General features: G+C 37.1%; 1 long non-coding RNA gene across 1 annotated transcript in view; it reads right to left on the minus strand.

Moving 5' to 3' along the window:
- Positions 1-2,829: 2,829 nt before the first annotated feature.
- Positions 2,830-19,591, minus strand: part of LOC112644631 (uncharacterized) — a 54,973-nt gene continuing 38,211 nt past the window's right edge. Inside the window, exon 7 of the long non-coding RNA XR_003126592.3 lies at positions 2,830-4,542. This is a non-coding gene — a long non-coding RNA (uncharacterized LOC112644631). The remainder of the gene's footprint in view (positions 4,543-19,591) is intronic.

The raw sequence follows: 19,591 nt of genomic DNA on the forward strand, positions 1-19,591 counted from the left end.
AGGCTGCAGGTCTGAATGAGAACTTGGTTATGGCGTCAGATTCTTTGTAAGAAGCATAAGTATTCAGTAATCAAGGATAACTAGTATTAGAAAAAGGTCTCTAAAGTGAGATAAGTTTGAATGGGGGAAAATTTCATAGAAATCATGAAAAAAAAAGCTTAGTTGGAAATTTATCCTGAAAGATAAAAATAAACAGTGTAAAAACTTTATCTTACGTTGAACAAATTTAGATTATAATTTCAGCTAAGCATTGAATAATGGGATGAAGAAGAAGAATTCTAGCATTGATTTTTATAGGATAGTGGAGATACCATTCTTCATACTGGACTTTCACAGCCTGAGTATTTTTGCAAAAATATTTAAGGGTGTAATCAGATTTTCATGAGGTCTTTCCTGATCATTTGATGGTTAACCTATTCTCTTTTGAAGTGCCTCTCATGTCCAAATCATCCTCATTAATATTTTCCCTTCCTTTATTAACTGTCCTAGATAAAAGACATATTTCGTCTCTCTCTCTCTCTCTCTCTCTTTTAGATTTAGATTTAGATTTTTATTTATTTATTTGAGAGAGAGAGAACACATAAGCAAGGGGAGGGGCAGAGGGAGAGAGACAAGCAGACTCCCTGCTGAACAGGGAGCCCAATGCAGGATTCCAGGAGATCATGACCTGAACTGAAGGCAGATGCTTAACTGACTGAGCCACCCAGGTGCCCTGTATTTTCTCTCTTTTATGTGAATTTTGCTTCCCTTTACAATCTTGTAGCTGCAAGAGTTAAGTCATGAACTTTCAGAAAACAAAATCCTCTTAGAATAACTCTCATCTTTTGAAGTGATATAAATAATGTTGTGTTGAAAATTAGCTATTTCATACTTTTTTTGAAACATTATAAACATTCATAAAAACATGCTATTTCCTGAAATTCCTTTAAGGTTTTGATTAGAGAAAGGTTTAGGAGCAGGAATGCATCTTGGTGTATACATATTTTTTAAAGATTTATTTATTTATCTGAGAGAGAGCACCAGTGGGAGAAGGGACAGTGGGGAAGGGAGAGAAATCCTCAACAGACTCCCCACTGAGTGCAGAGCTGAGGTAGCACGGCTCAATCCCAGAATCCTGAGGTCATGACCTGAGCTGTAATCAAAAGTTGGACGCTTAACCCATTGAGCTACCCAGGTGCCCCTTGGCATATACATGTTTGTGAAAGGTTGCCAACTGCCATATTTTGGACAACAGCATGTTGCACTTCTGTGTTTGACTATATCTACCATTTTACTGTTTCAGTGAGAACACATAGACAGATTTAAGGAAGATGTGTGTCAGGCCTGTGAAAGCAACCGTCCACTTTTTTGTGTTGTTAAATAACCTATATTACAACTTTTCTTTTTAAGATTTTGTTTTATTTATTCATGAGAGACACAGAGAGAGAGGCAGAGGCACAGAGAGGGAGAAGCGGGCTCCACACAGGGAGCCCAATGCGGGACTTGATCCCAGGGCTCCAAGATCATGCCCTGAGCCAAAGGCAGACACGCAACCACTGAGCCACCCAGGCATCCCCTTATATCCCAACTTAAAATCAAATAACAAGAAAGCAGCCAAAGATACGTTTACACTAAGAACATTTCATGAGGGTAGAGTAATTGAAACTGAGGTAAAACTGGGAATAGAAGCTAGCAGGTTATATTTCTTCCTTTGGTCCTCAGTGACTCCCAGTCCAGACATCAGACAGACTATAGCATCTTGAGGCATGCGCTAAACTCATTAGTGTTTTGCTTAATAAATCAATATCTACAATTGTATTATTAGAAATGTGACAGTTTTTCAATGAAACAAGTTTTTGAGTACCTTCTCAGTGGTAAGGAATAAGGCATGGTGCGAATGTGGCAGTACTCCTTTATCTTGTTCATATTGGATGAATAAAGACTTTGTGCACATGGAAGCCTCTTGGACCATTTCTGTCTCAGCTCAAAGATCACCTCTGCAAAGGCTATGTCTGACCTGCTCATGTTATATTCCCACATCACTCTCTTATCATCCTGTCCCATTTTCTTATTACTATTTGAAATTATCTTGCTCACTCATCTTCTTAGCTATGGCCTACCTCCACCCATGAATGTAATCTCCTCAAGATCAAGGACTGTACCCATCTTTTTTGCTATATCCTCAGTGCCGAGAGCAGTGTTATTTGGCACATATCAAATATGTTGAACTAATTTATGGATTATGAAGTTGCAAAGGGTTAGTCTGCTAAATTTATATACAGGCTGAGTAAGTCTCAAAGTTTCATTGAAATATTCACATTAAAATATTAATATGCAAAAAATTGACTTGCAATTATTTGCAAGCATCAGATACATGGTCTTTTTAAGCTTTGAAGTTTTCAGGCTTCCATTATTCAAATATGTTTTGTCAGCTTCTGAGATAGATTTCCTGCATTGGATAGCTAAATTTATATGCAAATCTGGCACTCTGTCTATTTCTTAGAAATTTATATTCTACCCAAAGGTAGAACTAGACAGAAAATATGTGTCTTGAATAAGGTTTGCTTTAATTCAAGACAGTTTTTATTCTTAGTCAACAGAAGTTACGCACATATCTTACTCTAGAAATGAAATTATTTTTTTTCAATCCTCTTCTCTTTGAAATTTTTTTTTTTTATTTTTATTTTATGATAGGCACACAGTGAGAGAGAGAGAGGCAGACACAGGCAGAGGGAGAAGCAGGCTCCATGCACCGGGAGCCCGATGTGGGATTCGATCCCGGGTCTCCAGGATCGCGCCCTGGGCCAAAGGCAGGCGCCAAACCGCTGCGCCACCCAGGGATCCCAATCCTCTTCTCTTTGAAAGAGCAATCCACATGACTGAGATAAATGTTGAAATCATTCCATGGTGACATCGGGTCATTTTCAGTAATTCATCTAATAATTTCTCTTTCTTGTGTAATTGTAAATTTTAGTATGTGTAAGTTGGATTATCAAAAATATTTCCCTGTTTAAAAAACCACCAAAATAGGTAAGAAATAAATCAAGGAAAATATTGTTGCCCATATTATGTAGTTAGCTCTTATGTATTCATGATTAAATGCAAGGATAGCACACATTAATGAAATCAACACCCCATTTCTTAGTTTATTCATTAGTCCCAGATTCTCTTCACTAAATCTATTACTAAATGACCAATAAAATATCGAATCAAAGGCTTATTATGTTTTACCATTTGTTAAAACTAGGCTAGGTTGATTAAAATTAGCCAAAGCATCCTTCTCTTCTGGTAGATTCTCCACCACTAGCTTCCAAAAGAAACAAAAGGCTTCTTCTCAAACATCATATCTGTGGTGCTCTCCCACCACACCTTACCGCAGGTCTCTGTTAGAATTCAAGAACTGTGTTATTGTTGTGTTGGAGAATCTCTGTAGGATCGTATGTAGGCATGTAGCTGAGGTAAAATTATGTCCTGTTAGATGTTTTCAGGTCAGCCAATTTTCACCCTTAATTTCAATTTTATTGCTGTAATTTAAAAGTCAGGAGATTTTGACTTAGAACTAGAAGTTCTAGTCTCCATTCAGAAGTCAATAGGTAGGGGATGGGCAAAAAGGGGTGAAGGTGAGTGAGAGATACAGGCTTCTATCTAGTTAAGGAATGAATAAGTCACAGGTATGAAAGGCATAGCATAGGGGCACCTTGGTGGCTCAGTCAGTTGAGCATCTGACTTTGGCTCAGGTCATGATCTTGGGGTTCTCTGATTAAGTCCCATGTTGGACTCCCTGCTTGTCCCTCTCCCTCTGCTGCTCCTTCCCCACTACTTGTGCTCTCTCTCTCAAATAAATAAAATCTGAAAGAAAGAAAGAAAGAAAGAAAGAAAGAAAGAAAGAAAGAAAGAAAGAAAGAAAGAAAGAAAGAAAAGAAAGTTACAGCAGAGGGAATATAGAAAAAAAAATATTCAAAAACCCTGTGATGGACACTGGCTGATTCACCCACATACATTTAACTTCAGATAAGCAATAGTCTAGTCAATCATAGTAATTCTATTTCTCTTCCAAAATGGAGTGATGAAAATATTCTTGGATTGCCGATGACAGGAATCCACTGGCTCTTAAGGCTGCTGTGCGTTTTGGAGTTTGGTTTAGTGAAATAAAGAATTTCTTTATTGTTTAAGTCAGCTTGAGTCAGGATTTTTGTTATGTACAGCAGAACACAGATCCCCTATGAAAGGAGTCCATTGCTGTGATTCCAATTCACTAAGAAGGACCTCAGAGTTTGGGTATCACTATAAATCAAATGCCCCAGCGAGCTTCTTCACCTAGATTCTGAGACCAGTGCCCTCCGAGCCTCAGATAGACCTTTTTTAACTTTCTGGAGTCTAGAAGAATTTTGTCTAGCTTGACATTCTTCTCAATGGCCTTTGAAGGTCTCTGAAGACTAACACCAGTTTTATCCATTTATCGTGCATGCTTTTGGAACCACTTGGGATTCTCCAGAGGTAAAAGATCCAGTACATTCCAATGAGGCATCTTCTTAGAAAAGTAGTGCTCAGCAGTTTCAGTGCCTGTAGAAGGATGAGGGGCTGGGTTATTGCACTAAAATAACCTAAATCTGTAGGTTTACATTTTATGGTTGCCTCTCTGTATAAACAAATAGAAATGGTATTTACTATCACCACTGAGATTGTTAGGTCTAGTCTGATAAGTAGACCCAGGGTGTCTGAAGCTCCACAAGATGTTCATGCTTTGTACACAAATTGGACAAATGTGAGCTGGCTATCGATTTATACTTGTTATTGTTACTATTGATTTATATTTGTCATTAATGTTTAAATGCTCAGACCTTCAGGATGCTGATTAATGGATCAAGGTCAACTTCAAGAAAGTTCTCCAGTACCTGCTTTGAAGCACTATCATCAGATGTGCTCTACTCAGTATTTTTTTTCCCCAATATTTTTCTCAGTGAACAAAATGAAAAGACAAAAAGCGTCTTTCTGGATCATCTCCCAATGATACAAAATTGAAGAAAGTGTCAATCTGATGGATACCAACAGCAGGACCCCAAAATAATTTCACAAGCCAAATCAATGAGTCAAATCTAAAGAAGGCTTTTTTCATAAATAATATAAAAAGATGGTCAAGATCATATAAAACATTGCTGAAAAGAACTTGGAATATGTAAAAGGAAAAAAGGAGGTAGCCATATTCATATATTTTGAGGATTGTCATGTGGAATTAGAGACAGATGTCTATTAACTCCATGAAGTACAACTAGTATGAACTTCCTAGCTCAATAAGGAAAGAACTCTAATATTGGAGGCAAAGGATCTGTATTAGAAAAGAATGGTCTTGAGGAGGACATAGAAATTTAGTGAGGTTCCTATGGTTTAAAAGTTCAAACCAAACCTGAGTGGCTATATGCAGTTGGTTTCATGTCATAGATAATTTGGAGAAGAGGAATTCTAAGCTCTCTTCCCTGGGGTTTATCTTTTAAATTAACCTGTCATTTTTATTTTTTTTTTTTTTTATTTTTTTTTTAACCTGTCATTTTTAGTGTTTGAATTGGAGCATTTCATTGCTTTGTATTGACTGTAATCAATGATATATCTGATTATGTGATTATATATTTGTGATTACTACATGATTTATATTTGCTCTACTCTCTGTTCCTTTTTCTCTCTATTTTGACCTCTTTCGGACTGACTGATTTTTTTTTTAAATTCTACTTTTTTAAAAAAAAATTCTACTTTTAATCTCTATTCACTGAGAAGTTATACATTTCACTGTTCTTTTGGGGGTTGCCTTAAGAATTAGAATATGCAGTTTTAATCTTGTCAAATTTTAATAGTAATGGCACTTTTAGTTGTTCCCAGTAAAATGGGAGGTTTCTGAAAACTCATATATACTTCTGTCCCAAATCATGTACCATCATGGTCTTATATTTAACTCTATAAATATGTTAAGCTGAATAAGACATTATTATTTTTTGTTTTATATCATAAATACACATTTAGATTTACTAATACCATTATTTTTATTAATTCTCATTTCTTTCTGTATCTCTGACCTTCTACATTGACTCTTTTTTTTTCTTTTTTTGCCTGAGGTGCACCCTTTAATTTTTTTTAAATTTATTTATGATAGTCACACAGAGAGAGAGAGAGAGGTAGAGACACAGGAGGAGAGAGAAGCAGGCTCCATGCACCGGGAGCCCGACGTGGGATTTGATCCCGGGTCTCCGGGATCACGCCCTGGGCCAAAGGCAGGCGCTAAACCGCTGCGCCACTCAGGGATCCCTGAGGTGCACCCTTTAATACTCATAGTACAGGCTTGCTGGCAATGACCTTTCACTTAATTTTTTCTTGAGAATGTCTTCATTTCTATTTCATTTCAAAAGAACATTTTCACTATTGATAGATTTTGCTAAGTAGCTATGGCAGTTAATTCCTTTTTTTTTTTTTTTTTTTAGAATTTTATTTAAATTCCAGTTGGTCAACATACAGTGTAATATTAGTCTCAGGTGTAGAATTTAGTGATTCACCAGTTCCATACAATACCCAATGCTATCAGGACACGTGCCCTCCTTAATCCCTATCACCTGTTTTACCCAACCCCCCCCACCCTCCCTCCCTTAGTAACCATCAGTTTGTTCTCTATAGTTAACAGCTGTTTCTTTTTTTTTTTTTTAAGATATTTATTTATTTATGTATTCAGAAAGTGCATGTGAGTGGTGGGGGAGGGGAGAAGGGCAGAGAGAGAGAATCTCAAGCAGACACTGCACCAAGCATGGAGCCCAAGGCAGGGCTCCATCACAACCCTAAGATCATGACCTGAGCCAAAATAAAGTCAGATATTTAACTGGCTGAGCCACCCAGATACCCTGACAGTCTGTTTCTTGGTTTGCCTCTCTCTTTTTCCCTTTGCTCATTTATTTCTTAAACTCCACATAAGAGTGAAATCATATAGTATTTTTATTTCTCTAACTCATTTCACTTAGTATTATACACTCTACCTCCATCTGTGTCATTGCAAATGGTATGATTTTATTCTTTGTTGTGGCTAAGTAATATTCCATTGTATACATATGCCACATCTTCTTTTTCCATCTATTCATCATGGACAACTGGGCTGTTTCCATCATTTGGCCATTGTAGATAATGCTGCTAAAAGCATTGGGGTGCATGTATCCCTTTGGATTAGGATTTTTGTATCCTTTGGGTAAATAGCTAGTAGTGCAATTGCTGGGTATACAGTTATTTTCTTTCAGTAAGTTGAAGGTGCCATGTCATTGCCTTCCGGCTTCATTATGTCTATTGAAAAGTAGACTATCATTTAGTTGTTCATTTTTTCAGATGATCTGCCTTCTTTTTCTGACTGTTTTTAAGATTTTCTCTTTTTCTTGGTTATGGCAGTTTTACTCCAATATGCCTAGGTGGTCTTTCTTTTTCTTTCCTTTTATAATCCTGCTTGGGCTTCTCAGGGCTTCTTGAATTGGTTGGCTGATGTCTGTACAAGAGTTATTGTGTCACTCTGATCCATGCACTAACATTTCCACAGATTCAGGTCAGAGCCCCAAGTCCCATCTGCATCCCTGCCCTCTGTAGTGACCATTCCCAGCCCTTTGTGACCCTTGAGCACAGTCTGCCAGCATCTCAGCACATGCACTCCCTATGTCCTTTCATCTCCTGCCCTGGGGCTCCCTAGTGTGGCTGAGGCATGAGATACCATGGTACTCACGTGGCCCTCACACAGACATAACCTTAAAGTTCAAGAGTTTTCACCTGAGTGAGGGACTTTATCCAATGCAAGAGGAAAACTGGTGGATAATTTTCTTTCCCTTTCTCCTCCTAACCAGATTGCTGGAATAACAGTTGCTTATATGCAGGCTCTGTTGTCTAAGTGATCTGGGCTATGCCAATGTCTTCAATCAGCTTAGAAAATTCTCGGCCATAATCCCTATATACTTCTTGACCCACTTCCTTTTTCCTCTTCTTCTGGAACTTCAATGAAATGCATGTTAGATTTGTTTTTTCTACCAAGTCCTCTGGTTTTTATCCTCTCTTCTGTAATTTTTATCAACTTATCTCTCCCTGCTTCACTCTGGATATTTTCTTCTATCTTAACAGTAATTCTCTCTTTGGCTTTGTCAAATCTGATGTTAAACCCACTGAATTCTTAATTTCAGTTACTGTACTTTTTCATTTCTAAAATTTCTGGATACTTCTTTTAAAAATCTCCTGTGTCATTTCTGTATAGTTTTAAGTTTTCTGCTGAATTTTTAAAAAGATTTTATTTATTTATTTGAGAAAAAGAGAGAACCCATGAACACACAAGTTGAGGGGGAAGAAGCCAAGAGTGAGAAGCAGGCTCCCCACTGAGCAGGGAGCCTGACTCCGGGCTCAATCCCAGGATCCTGGGATCATGACTAGAGCTGAAGGCAGATGCTCAACCAACCAAGCCACCCAGTTGCCCCTCTGCTGAATTTTCTATCTTAAATTTTATTTATTTGCTTATAGTGAGTATATCTATTAGTTCCAATATCCAGAATCTCTACAGATCTAATCTTATTGCTTATGATTTCTAACTGGTTTTCATTCATGTTGTCTTATCCCTTGATGTACCTGGTTATCTATGAGTGTGTGCTGGACATTTTATTTGAGCAGGTCCTAGGATGTTCTTTTCCCAGAAAAGATTTGCATTTGTTTTGATCAGGCGTCTCTGAGCACTACCATCTTGGATCACCTTAGTCAATTTCAGAGACTAAGGTTTTCATGGGCTACCTAGGTAACTGGGAGTGGGGTTGCAGTTTGAATAAGGGCTGCTGTACTTTGGTTTCCCCTTATTCCTAGGGAATCATCCCTTAGTGTACTGTCCCAAAGTGGGTGTTTATCAGGACCTCTCCCTTAATGGGGCCTGGACTCCAACACTTGTCCCCCTCTCAAATCAAAGCTGTCAAAAAGCACCACTTTGTCTTTTAGCTGACAAATGTCCCAAAGGGAAATAACCCCAGATGCCAAGATTTCTGTCTTCTCTTGGATTTTAGCAATTCTTCTCCACCTTGTTAGCTTTCTTTTGCTTTCAAGTAGATGCTTTCTATATTTTGTCTAGCTTTTCTGATCATTATCAGTGACAGTATTGGCCAAGCAGAAGAATTCTATGTCTGGCCTAGGGATGCACTGAACATCTTCACTTCTGGACTAAAATCAATATTTTTATTTAGTATTTTAACTTGGAGGTATTTTGGTTGATAGAGCAACAGCCTATTGATCTATCTATAGGATATATACATGCTATGTTAAAAGTTTCATGAATAATAAAATGGCAATAAGTGTACTTTATGATAATAATAGGGTACTTAGACTTCTTAATTTCTAAGACCTTAAAAAATTCCATTTTAATTTAAATTTTCAGTGTAGACATAAAGTTCAAAATTTTGATTTTGCCAAGTACATTCAAAATAATAAAAATTCACATCAACCATCATCATTATTTCACAAAAGAGAGAGAATTTTAATGCCAAAAAATCAGTCAGGACATAATCTCATAAAATATCACCCTTCAAAATTGGATAAATTAGTGTTATGTAAAGCTTGCTACCTTGTTATTTTTTCTCCTTTCATGGATCAGTGAAAATTTGGTTATCTGGAAGGAGTAGTGTACAGATTAGTGTTTAAGAGTAATTGCTTTATATTATTTAGTTTATTTTCTACAGTGGTATTTAAAAGATAATATAAAATATAGATATAAAACTTATTATTGAATAAAATTCATGTAAGTTTCCAATGAAAATCTCTCTAAATTATCACTCTGATGCTAAATTAAGACAGATTCTCAAATTATGTGCCAGCAGAGTCAAGCTTGCAATGATCCTCTTCTGTGTTGATAAAGAAAATTGACAAGTCTTTATACTTTAGGAATACAGAGACATTCCTAAAAAAAAGTGATCAAATGGCATCTCCAAGTCCTTCATAATGACTTGGGGATGTCCAGAGTTGTGATTTATCAAGTATGAAGAGTAATAAACTGTCCTCTTCTGCCACAAGACTGTCCATATAGAAAATCCTAAAGGATATACAAAAGTGCTCCTAAAACTGCTAAGTTAAGGTCATAGGATACAAGATAAATATACAAAAATCAACTGTGTTTCTATATGTTAGCAATAGATATAGACACCAAAATTTAAAATATGATATCATTTACAATTGCTCAAAAAAGGGAGAAATGTTTAGGTGTTAATCTAACAAAAATGTACAGGATTTGGATGCTGAAAATGATATAATGAAAGAAATCAAAAGTGATCTGGATAAATTGAGAGACATACTTTGGTCATGGCTTGGAAGAGTCAACCTAGCAAATATACAAACTCTTCCCAAACTGATATGGGTTTGATATGATTTTTATCAAGAGCCAAGTAAAAATTGTGTATATAGGCAAATTATTTTCAAATGTATATAGAAAGAGAAAGGAAGTGAACTAGCTAAAACAATTTTGAAAAAAAGAGGATAAAATGGGAGGAATCAATCTACTTAGTTTCAAAACTTATTGTAGAGGTACAGTAATAAAGACTATGTATGATACTGGGAAGGGATAGACACATAGATCAACAGAAGAGAACAGAGGACTCAGTAATAGACCCACAAAAAAATATTCAAGTGATTTTTGACAAAAGTACAAAAGCAATTTGTGATAAATGATAAATGATTTTGGATTTTGATAAATGATTCTGGAGCAGTTGGATACCCACTAGCAAAAAAATGAACTTTGACTTCAGTCTCACACCCTATACATAAACATGATCTTAAGTGGATTGCAGACTTACACATGAAATGTAAGATTATAAAGCTTTTAGAAAAAAGCATGGCTGAAAAATCTTTGGGATCTATGGCTAGGCCAAGAATTCTAAGACAATGCTAAAAGCATGATCCAAAAAGGGAAAAATCAATAAATTGCTCTTCACCAAAATTAAAAACTTTTGCTGTGTGGAAGAGTCTGAGAAGAGGATGAAAGACAAGTTATACACTGGGAAAAAACACTTGTGAACTATATAACTAAAAAGAATAGTATTCAGAGTATAAAACAACTCCCAAAACTCAGCAATAGAAAAGTGAACAGTCCAAATAAAATATGGGGGAAAAGTATAAAGAGACAATGCACTGAAGAAGATATACAGAAGAAAATAAACAGTTGAAGAGATGTTCAACATCATTACCTATTAGGGAAATGAAAATTAAAACCACAATGAGATTTCACCACATATCTACGAGAATGGTTAAAATAAAAAATAGTAACAACACCAAATGCTGTTGAGGATGCGAGAAACTGGATCATTCACATATTACTGGTGGGAATGTGAAATGGTACAGCCACTCTGGGAAACTGGCAGTTTCTTAAAATGTAACATGCAACTTGCCTACGACTTAGCATTTACACTTCTGGGCATCTGTTCCATAGAAATGAAAACTTATGTTCACACATAAACGTGTATGGGACTACTTATAGTAGCTATATTCATAATAGCCCTGAACTAAAAACAACTCAGGGGCCCTTCAACCGGTGAATGGTTAAACAAACTGTGGTACATCTAGACCACGGGATACTACTCAGCAATAAAAAGGAATGAAATGTTGATACATACATTAACCTGGATGAAGCTCTAGAGAATTGTGCTGAATGAAAAAGCCAATCCAGAAAGGTTACATGCTGTATGGCTCCAATTTTGTAACAACCTTGAAATGACAAAATTATCAAAAGGGAGAACAGAGTAGTGGTTGCTTGGGGATAAGGACAGAGTGGGGCTGGGGGGAAGCTGATGTGACTAAAAGGTACAACATGGGGGCACCTGGGTGGCTCAGTGGTTGAGCATCTACCTTTGGTTTGGGTCATGATCCCGGGGTCCCACACTGGGCTCCCCACAGGAAGCCTACTTCTCCCTCTACCTATGTCTCTGCCTCTCTCTGTGTCTCTCATGAATAAATAAAATCTTTTTAAAAAATAATAAAAGGTACAACATGGTGATGGAACTGCCCTATATCTTGACTATATCAACATCAATATCCTGGTCAATATCCAAAAATAATAAAATTTTTATTAACATACACACATATATAATTTATCTTCTATCTTCCAAAATGTGAACTTCTTTAGATTTCCTGACAACCTATGATTCTTTATTAATTATTCCAAGGTGTCAAAATCTCTTAGAACGTATAACTGTAGTTGACACTAAATCACTAAATCACTGTTAATAATAAGAAGGCATCAGAAAAATAAAACATCCTAGGGTAGTGTAATTGGAGAATCTCTGCAAGTCCACACAATTTTTAGTAATGTCAGAAATTTACAAAAGCCAATTATATAACAATAGTTTTAAAAATTCAATTTAACAAAATCCATTTCCTTCTGTATGCTTTTAAATAACGGTGTAAGGAATGAGGATAACAAATTTAGGAGGTCACAGTTAATTAAACTTTTTGCCAAAAAAACAAATTCAAATTTGGCACAATTGACAGATTCATGTTTGCACTTAATTTTTGTACTGTGTTATAAATCAAAGAGAAGACTTGCAACTATCCTTTAACTCCAATTCATGAAATAAAGTTAAGGATTTTTCAGCATTATAAGTATTAAGTAAACTTAGCTAATGCTTAAAATAGAATTCTTCAAATTAATTTTATGTTCTAGTATTAAAACCCTCTAAAAACCTTAGTAAAATATCTTAGCACAGAAAAAATCCTTAGATTTCTTACAATTACTAATTGTTGGCCCAATGCCAACGGTGCCAATGCATGTCTCTTAGGTCCTAATCTTATGATTCAGAAGCAAAGATCATGAAGAATACTTTAATAAGCCAAAGTTATATTTTCATCTGGTAGAGATATTTACCCTTAAGCAACGGTCTCATAACTCAATTGAGTAATTGATTTTTACTTGAAATAGAACAAGGATCTTCTCCAGGTAGAAAACCATTATAAGATTTAGTTGCCTAAAGATGATCTCTTTAATCTATTTTAAAGTATTTGTACATGTTATAGAATATATCATATTGCTTGGCAGTTTCATAAAGTTCACACTTTTATTTCTTCCATCCTGGAAAGATTTTTCTCAGGGAGCATAGCTCATATAAAGCCTTAAAGGTTTTATTTCACTTCTTTTTTTTTCTTTCTTTTTTCCCTGGAAATCTTTGACACTTGTTATTTTAGATTTGTGTGAGTCCTTGATAATATCTACAAATCAATCAAAATAGAAGCACAATTGAGTTTGGGACTTTGGAATTTTATTTGCTAATTCTCTATGGAGGTGGGCCATCCTCCTTGTTCAAGGGTAGCTTCCAAGGGAAGTGTGTGTCCTTTACCAGCAGCAGTGTAACCATGCCAGCTTTGAAGGAACAGGCTGCCTACCCAACTGGGAAAAAAGATGTACTTACATCCTATGAGGCATCCTATCAAAATCTGACTTGAATGAGGCCCTCCTTTGAGGTTAGGAGTCCCTATCTCTAAGTCTGGCAGAATGATTCTTGGGTGGAGATCTTAACAGGATGATATTAAAAATGTTTGACTGTGGATATAGGAGGTTCCTGAAAGTTCAGATGGATGCCCTGACAGCATATAAGAGCTGCACATCAGCTGGATCCTTGTCCAGATAAAGATCTTTGACTTTGGGCTGCCTGGGGGGCTCAGTCAGTTAAACGTCTGCCTTTGGCTCAGGTCATGATCCCAGGACCCTGGGATCCAGGCATCGGCATCTGGCATCTGGCATCGGGCTCCCTGCTCAGTGGGGAGCCTGCTTCTCCCTCTCCCTCTGCTGCTCCCCCTGCTTGTATGCTCTCTCTCTCTGTCAAATAAATAATATCTTTAAAAAAAAAGATCTCTGACTTTGGGCATTCTTATACAGCAGAAGTTGTTTCTTCCTATTTCATTATGTATCTAAAGAAAGAAAAATTTAACCAATTAAATTGTGAGAGAGCCAGGTCTCAATGCAATGATCTCAAAACCCCACAGCAAAGCCTTGCTACTAGCACTCAGAGCTTTTCCCCACAGGTCGACTTGACTCATCCTTATATTTCTATGAAATATATCTATTTTGGGGGGCATTTGGGTGGTTCAGTGGTTGAGCCTCTGCCTTTGGCTCAAGTTGTGATCCCGGGGTCAAGTCCTGCATCAGGCTCCCCACAGGGAGACTATCTATTTCTCCTTCTGCCTATGTCTCTGCCTCTCTTTCTCTGTGTCTCTCATGAATAAATAAAATCATAAAAAAAGAAATATATTTATTTTTTTCTGAGGGTGAAAACAGAGATGCTTGGGTAGAGTTTAGGAAGGAAAAGTCTTTGTGCCAATGTACCATTCTACCTGCAGATGAAATTTTAAGAAGGGAGAGAGAATGTATTCGCAGGGATGTTGGGAGCTTCCCAGGAACGGGATTTTCTCTCTGGTCTTTACCCTCCAGGCAGCAGCAGTCCCTGTTATTGAAGAAAGGTCATCTTGTCAGCTCTGGTTTTGCATTGAGGTGTCTCTCTATGATAAATCCCCTGGTTCACCAAGACTGGAAGTAAACTACCCTTCCAAACTCAAATCTTACAAATTAAATTCTAACCTGAACAACTAGCAAACCTAGAAAATAGCTTCCCAAATAACTGTAATCATGCATAGCTGTCGGACCTCATGTGGCAGGAGTGGCCGGGGGTTCATAGATAACGCGTTTCCACTTCCTAATGGTACAGCTAGGCTACCTTTCCCAGCCTTTCCTGGCAGTGAAATGTGATTACCTCACTAAGTTTAGCTGATGGCTTATAGTGGAAGTGACTTTACAGAAACTAGTATATGCCTTCTGAGCCCTTTTTCCCGTCCTACCGTGTGGTTGCGGATGAGACTGTAAACTAGAGCCCCAAGATGAAAGAAGTCTGGGTTCCTGAGACACCTCCTGGAGAACGGACGCTGGATCCCACTGACCAAGAGGGTTATCCAAGTGCGAAGCCTAGTTCTTTTGTATTTGAGCCATTACATTTCTTGGCTTCTTTTTCTTTATTCTTTTTCTTTCTTTCTCCTTCCTTCATTCCTTCTTTCCTTCCTTCCTTCCTTCCTTCCTTCCTTCCTTCCTTCCTTCCTTCCTTCCTTCCTTCCTTCTTTCGAGTCATTTATTTATTTGAGATAGAGAGAAGGCAGGGGGCGGGGCAGAGGGAGAGGGAGAGAGAGAATCCTGAAGGAGTCTCCCCATTGAGTGCAGAGCCCCATACAGGGCTCCATCCCAGGACCCTGAGATCACCATCTGAACCAAAATCAAGAGATGGCTGTTCATGAGACTGAGCCACCCAGGTGCCCCTCTTGGTTTCCTTGTTATAGCAGTTTAAGCTACCCTAACACTATACTTGATAAAATATTCTGCATCATAACATCATTCAAATAACATCATTCTGCAGATGATGTTAAAATTGACATTTCTGAATTTTTTGTCTTCATATAAAAATGTAATCAATATGGATATCTATTGGACATTTCAAATCATTTTTTAAAAGATTTTATTTACTTATTTGAGAGAGAGCGAGGATGAGAAGGGGGAGGGGCAGAGGGAGAGGGAGAAACCACTCTCCACTGAGCTTAGAGCCTGAGGGTGGGGCACTAGATCCCAGGATCATGACTGAACCGAAGTCAGCCACTTAACCTACTGAGCCACCCAAGCACCCCTGGGATATTTCAAATCTTTTTTCTTTTTTTTTTTTAGATTTTATTTATTTATTCATGAAAGACACAGAGAGAGAAAGAGGCAGAGACCCAAGCAGAGGGAGAAGCAGGCTCCATGCAGGGAGCCCAATGTGGGACTTGATCCTGGTCCCCAGGATCATATCCCAGGCCAAAGGCGGCACTAAACCGCTGAGCCACCCGGGCTGCCCTGGATATTTCAAATCTTGAGTAAATTCAGACATTGACTTAAATCTCTCTTTATAAAGTAATATTTATTTTAAAATTTAGTTAATACTTGTTTGCAAGGTATGCATAATATTTGTTTCAAAAAATTATAAAACTTACGTTTCTGCATTGTATGCCCTCAATTTTATAAGGGTGATTCCCAAAAGTTGTCAAAGAATATTCTACAATGTATATTTTTTATAAGAAAAAAAGAACATTCATGCATTTATTATAAGGCATAGTATAGGACCCTACCTCTCAGTTTGCTTATAATCTAACACAGAAGAAATTAGATATATGCACAAGTAACTTTAGCACACTAATTAGTGATAGGTTCTAAGAATTGGTTTCGAAATTATTAAATATGAGAACAGTCAATACCAACAAAGTATGTATGTTTCTGAGTGACTCATAATTGTCTGGCAAAAGCTAATGCCAAATGCCAAAGCTAATAACTATAATAAAGCAGTCACTAAAGAACAAAGATGAAATCATTTCTACTTCTAGTTTTGGGGGTGGAAAGATAGGAATTTTTTAAAAAGTGTACAGATGTTTCTAGTGCTCAAAGACTTCGAGTACCACTAAAAGGAATAGCTATTTTAAGACCTGTGGGAAAGAGAAACAAGACAAAACCACTGGTCATGAAAGTAATCAGGGATATTTTAGAAAGCCTCTGAGAGTAGTATTAAAAAGTTGGAGCTGACATTGTTCTAGTGGAAGAAAGCCTCTTTCTCTTTTCAGTAAACTCAGGATCTCAGAGGTAAGCGTTTGACTCGATTATGTCAGCTACACACCTGCATATACTCTAAAGCCAAGTAAAACTGGTTTTACTAACCATTCAAAATCAGATCACTCTATCCAGTCTCTAGGCTGTGGTCTAATAGGTGCAGCCATTCAGTAACAGTTGCAGGCCACATAGCATTTCCAAAAGCTCACGCCTGGACAACATGAAATCCTAAAGGCAGAAAAGAATTTCATTCTTGAGTTTGATAAGGCTATATTAAGCCATGAAATGTATATTATAAGGAGTGTGATAATTACGGCAGGATTTCATGGTCAACAAAGCAGGTTCCAGGTTTTCAGTGATCATTTCATAGCTTGTGTCTTCGCCCCTCCTCTGTGAGAGCATGTATACGTGTACAACATTACTGCGAACTCAGATCCCTTGAGGCCTTCCCAATTCCTGCCCCAGTGCACACGATCTTAATCTCAGGAAATGGAGGCATGTTTCTCTAACCCAGAGGACCTTTTCTTCTTTGTTGTGTATGCTAGACTTACTTACCAAACGAATAACAGCTATCTGCAAATCGAACAAAACCAGTATAAATTATGAATAGATACTAATGAAATGTATTTTTAGCATTCTTATTTGCCCAGTGCTATATAGTGGAGGTCTAGCATATCTCATGACTTTAAAATTATATGGATTCAACCACATGTACTTGACAAGAAAACTGATCACTAATATATACACTCTATTTTTTCTGTGTTTTGAGGAATTTTAAGGAGGAATGTTGAGTAACTCAATTTTTGTCTTAGATTAGAACCTAACATCCATGTATGAAATAATTCTACTGCATCTATTTTTTTAAATGCCATTACCAAAAGAAAATGAATCTTGGCAGCTTTCTGTCTGGTATAAGCTAACTTTGATAATATTTTTTAAAGTTTGCATGTGATAACTATTATTAGCTCTACTGTCTTTACAATGTAATCTTATTTTATTTGAAAACATTTTTATTGAGGTATAATCAACATATAACATTATGTTAGTTTCAAGTATACAACACAATGATTTGGTATTTGCATATATTATTAAATGACCATCATAAGTCTAGTTAACACCTATCTTTGTGCATAGTTTTTTTTTTTTTTTTTTTTTTTTTTTTTTTATTTTAAAGATTTTATTTATTTATTCATGATAGTTACACAGAGAGAGACAGAGAGGCAGAGACACAGGCAGAGGGAGAAGCAGGCTCCATGCACCGGGAGCCCGACGTGGGATTCGATCCCGGGTCTCCAGGATCGCGCCCCGGGCCAAAGGCAGGCGCCAAACCGCTGCGCCACCCAGGGATCCCTTTGTGCATAGTTTTAATTTTTTTCTTGTGGTGAGAATTTTTAAGATTTACTCTCTTAGCAACTTTCACATATGGAATACAGTATTCTTAACTATAGTCACCATGCTGTACATTACATTACCTTGACTTATTTATTTTATAACTGGAAATTTGTGCCTTTTGACACCTTCCACCCATTTTTGTCCACCCCCCTGCCCCATTGGCAACCACCAATCTGTCCTCTGTATCTATGGTCTTAGGTTTTATTTATTTATTTTTTCAGTTTCTACATATAAGTGAGATCATATGGTATTTATTCTCTGTCTGGCTTATTTCACTTAGCATAATGCCCTCCGGTTTCACTCATTTTGTTGCAAATAGCAAGATTTCATTGCTTTTTGTGGCCAAATAATATTCCTTTAAAAAAAGATGTATTTATTTATTTGAGAGAGAGAGTGCACAGTGACAGGAAGGGCAAAGGGAAGCAGAGAGAGAGAAGCAGACTCCCCACTGAGCGCAAAGTCCGACACAGGGCTTGATCTCATGACCCTGAGATCATGACCTGAGCTGAAACCAAGAGTTGACTATTTAACCAGCTGAACCACCCAGGCACCCCAGCCAAAATATAGCACATTTTCTTTATCCATTCGGTTGTTGATGGACACTTGGGTTGTTTCCATATCTTGGCTGTTGTAAATAATGCTGTGATGAAAAGGGGGTTGCATATATCTTTTTACTTAAAAAAGTAAGTGTTTTCATTTTCATTGGATAAATACCCAGAAGTAGAATTACTGGATCATGTGGTAGTTCTATTTTTTAAACATTTTTAGGATCGTCCATACTGTTTTCTGGTGGCTGCATCTATTTACATTCCTACCAACAGTGCATAAGGGCTCGTTTTCCTCCACATCCTGTTGATCTTTGATCTTCAGTAAATCTAAAATTAGGTTGTTCAAGACTTTTAGCTGTCTTAGAGAGTAAATAAACACTTAATCCCCTAAAATCCCGTGGGCTTATTTCACCTACATTATCCTTATTCCCCCAATTTCTATTGCTTTGAGAAGTTCCCATCCAACAGTCACTGTTCTCATTTTTGTCTTTCCAAATGCTTTTTATTTTTAAGATTTTTTGTATTCATTTTAGAAAGAGATAAAGACTGCAAGCTCAGGGAGACGCAGACAGGGAGCATCTCAAGCAGACTCCCTGCTGATCGGGGAGCCCGACATGGAGTTCAATCCCACAACCCTGAGATCATGACCTGAGTCAAACTCAAGAGCAGATGCTTAACTGAGTGAGCCACCCAGTCGCCCTCAAATGCTTTTTAATTAAGTGCTTGATTTTATGATGTATTTAATTCCTGAGATGCTATTCTCATTCTACTGCCAGTCTATTTTAAACCAATATTTTCAATTCAAAGAGTAATCACCAAGTACTTTCCTATGAATCACTGTATATAGGAGAAAAAAGAGGAGATAATGACACTCTTGTCTTTTTGTAAATAACTGTGATGCATGAAGTATGTGGGATATATGCTAAAATGAGTTTTACAAGTCGCATGATGTCTTATTTTGGGTTGCTATAACAAAATATCATAAACTTGATGGCTTCTCAACAACAGGAATTTATTTCTTACAGCTCAGGAGGTTGAAAGGCCCAGA

Source organism: Canis lupus, chromosome 1 (genome assembly GCF_003254725.2).
Source record: "Canis lupus dingo isolate Sandy chromosome 1, ASM325472v2, whole genome shotgun sequence".
Taxonomy (NCBI): domain Eukaryota; kingdom Metazoa; phylum Chordata; class Mammalia; order Carnivora; family Canidae; genus Canis; species Canis lupus.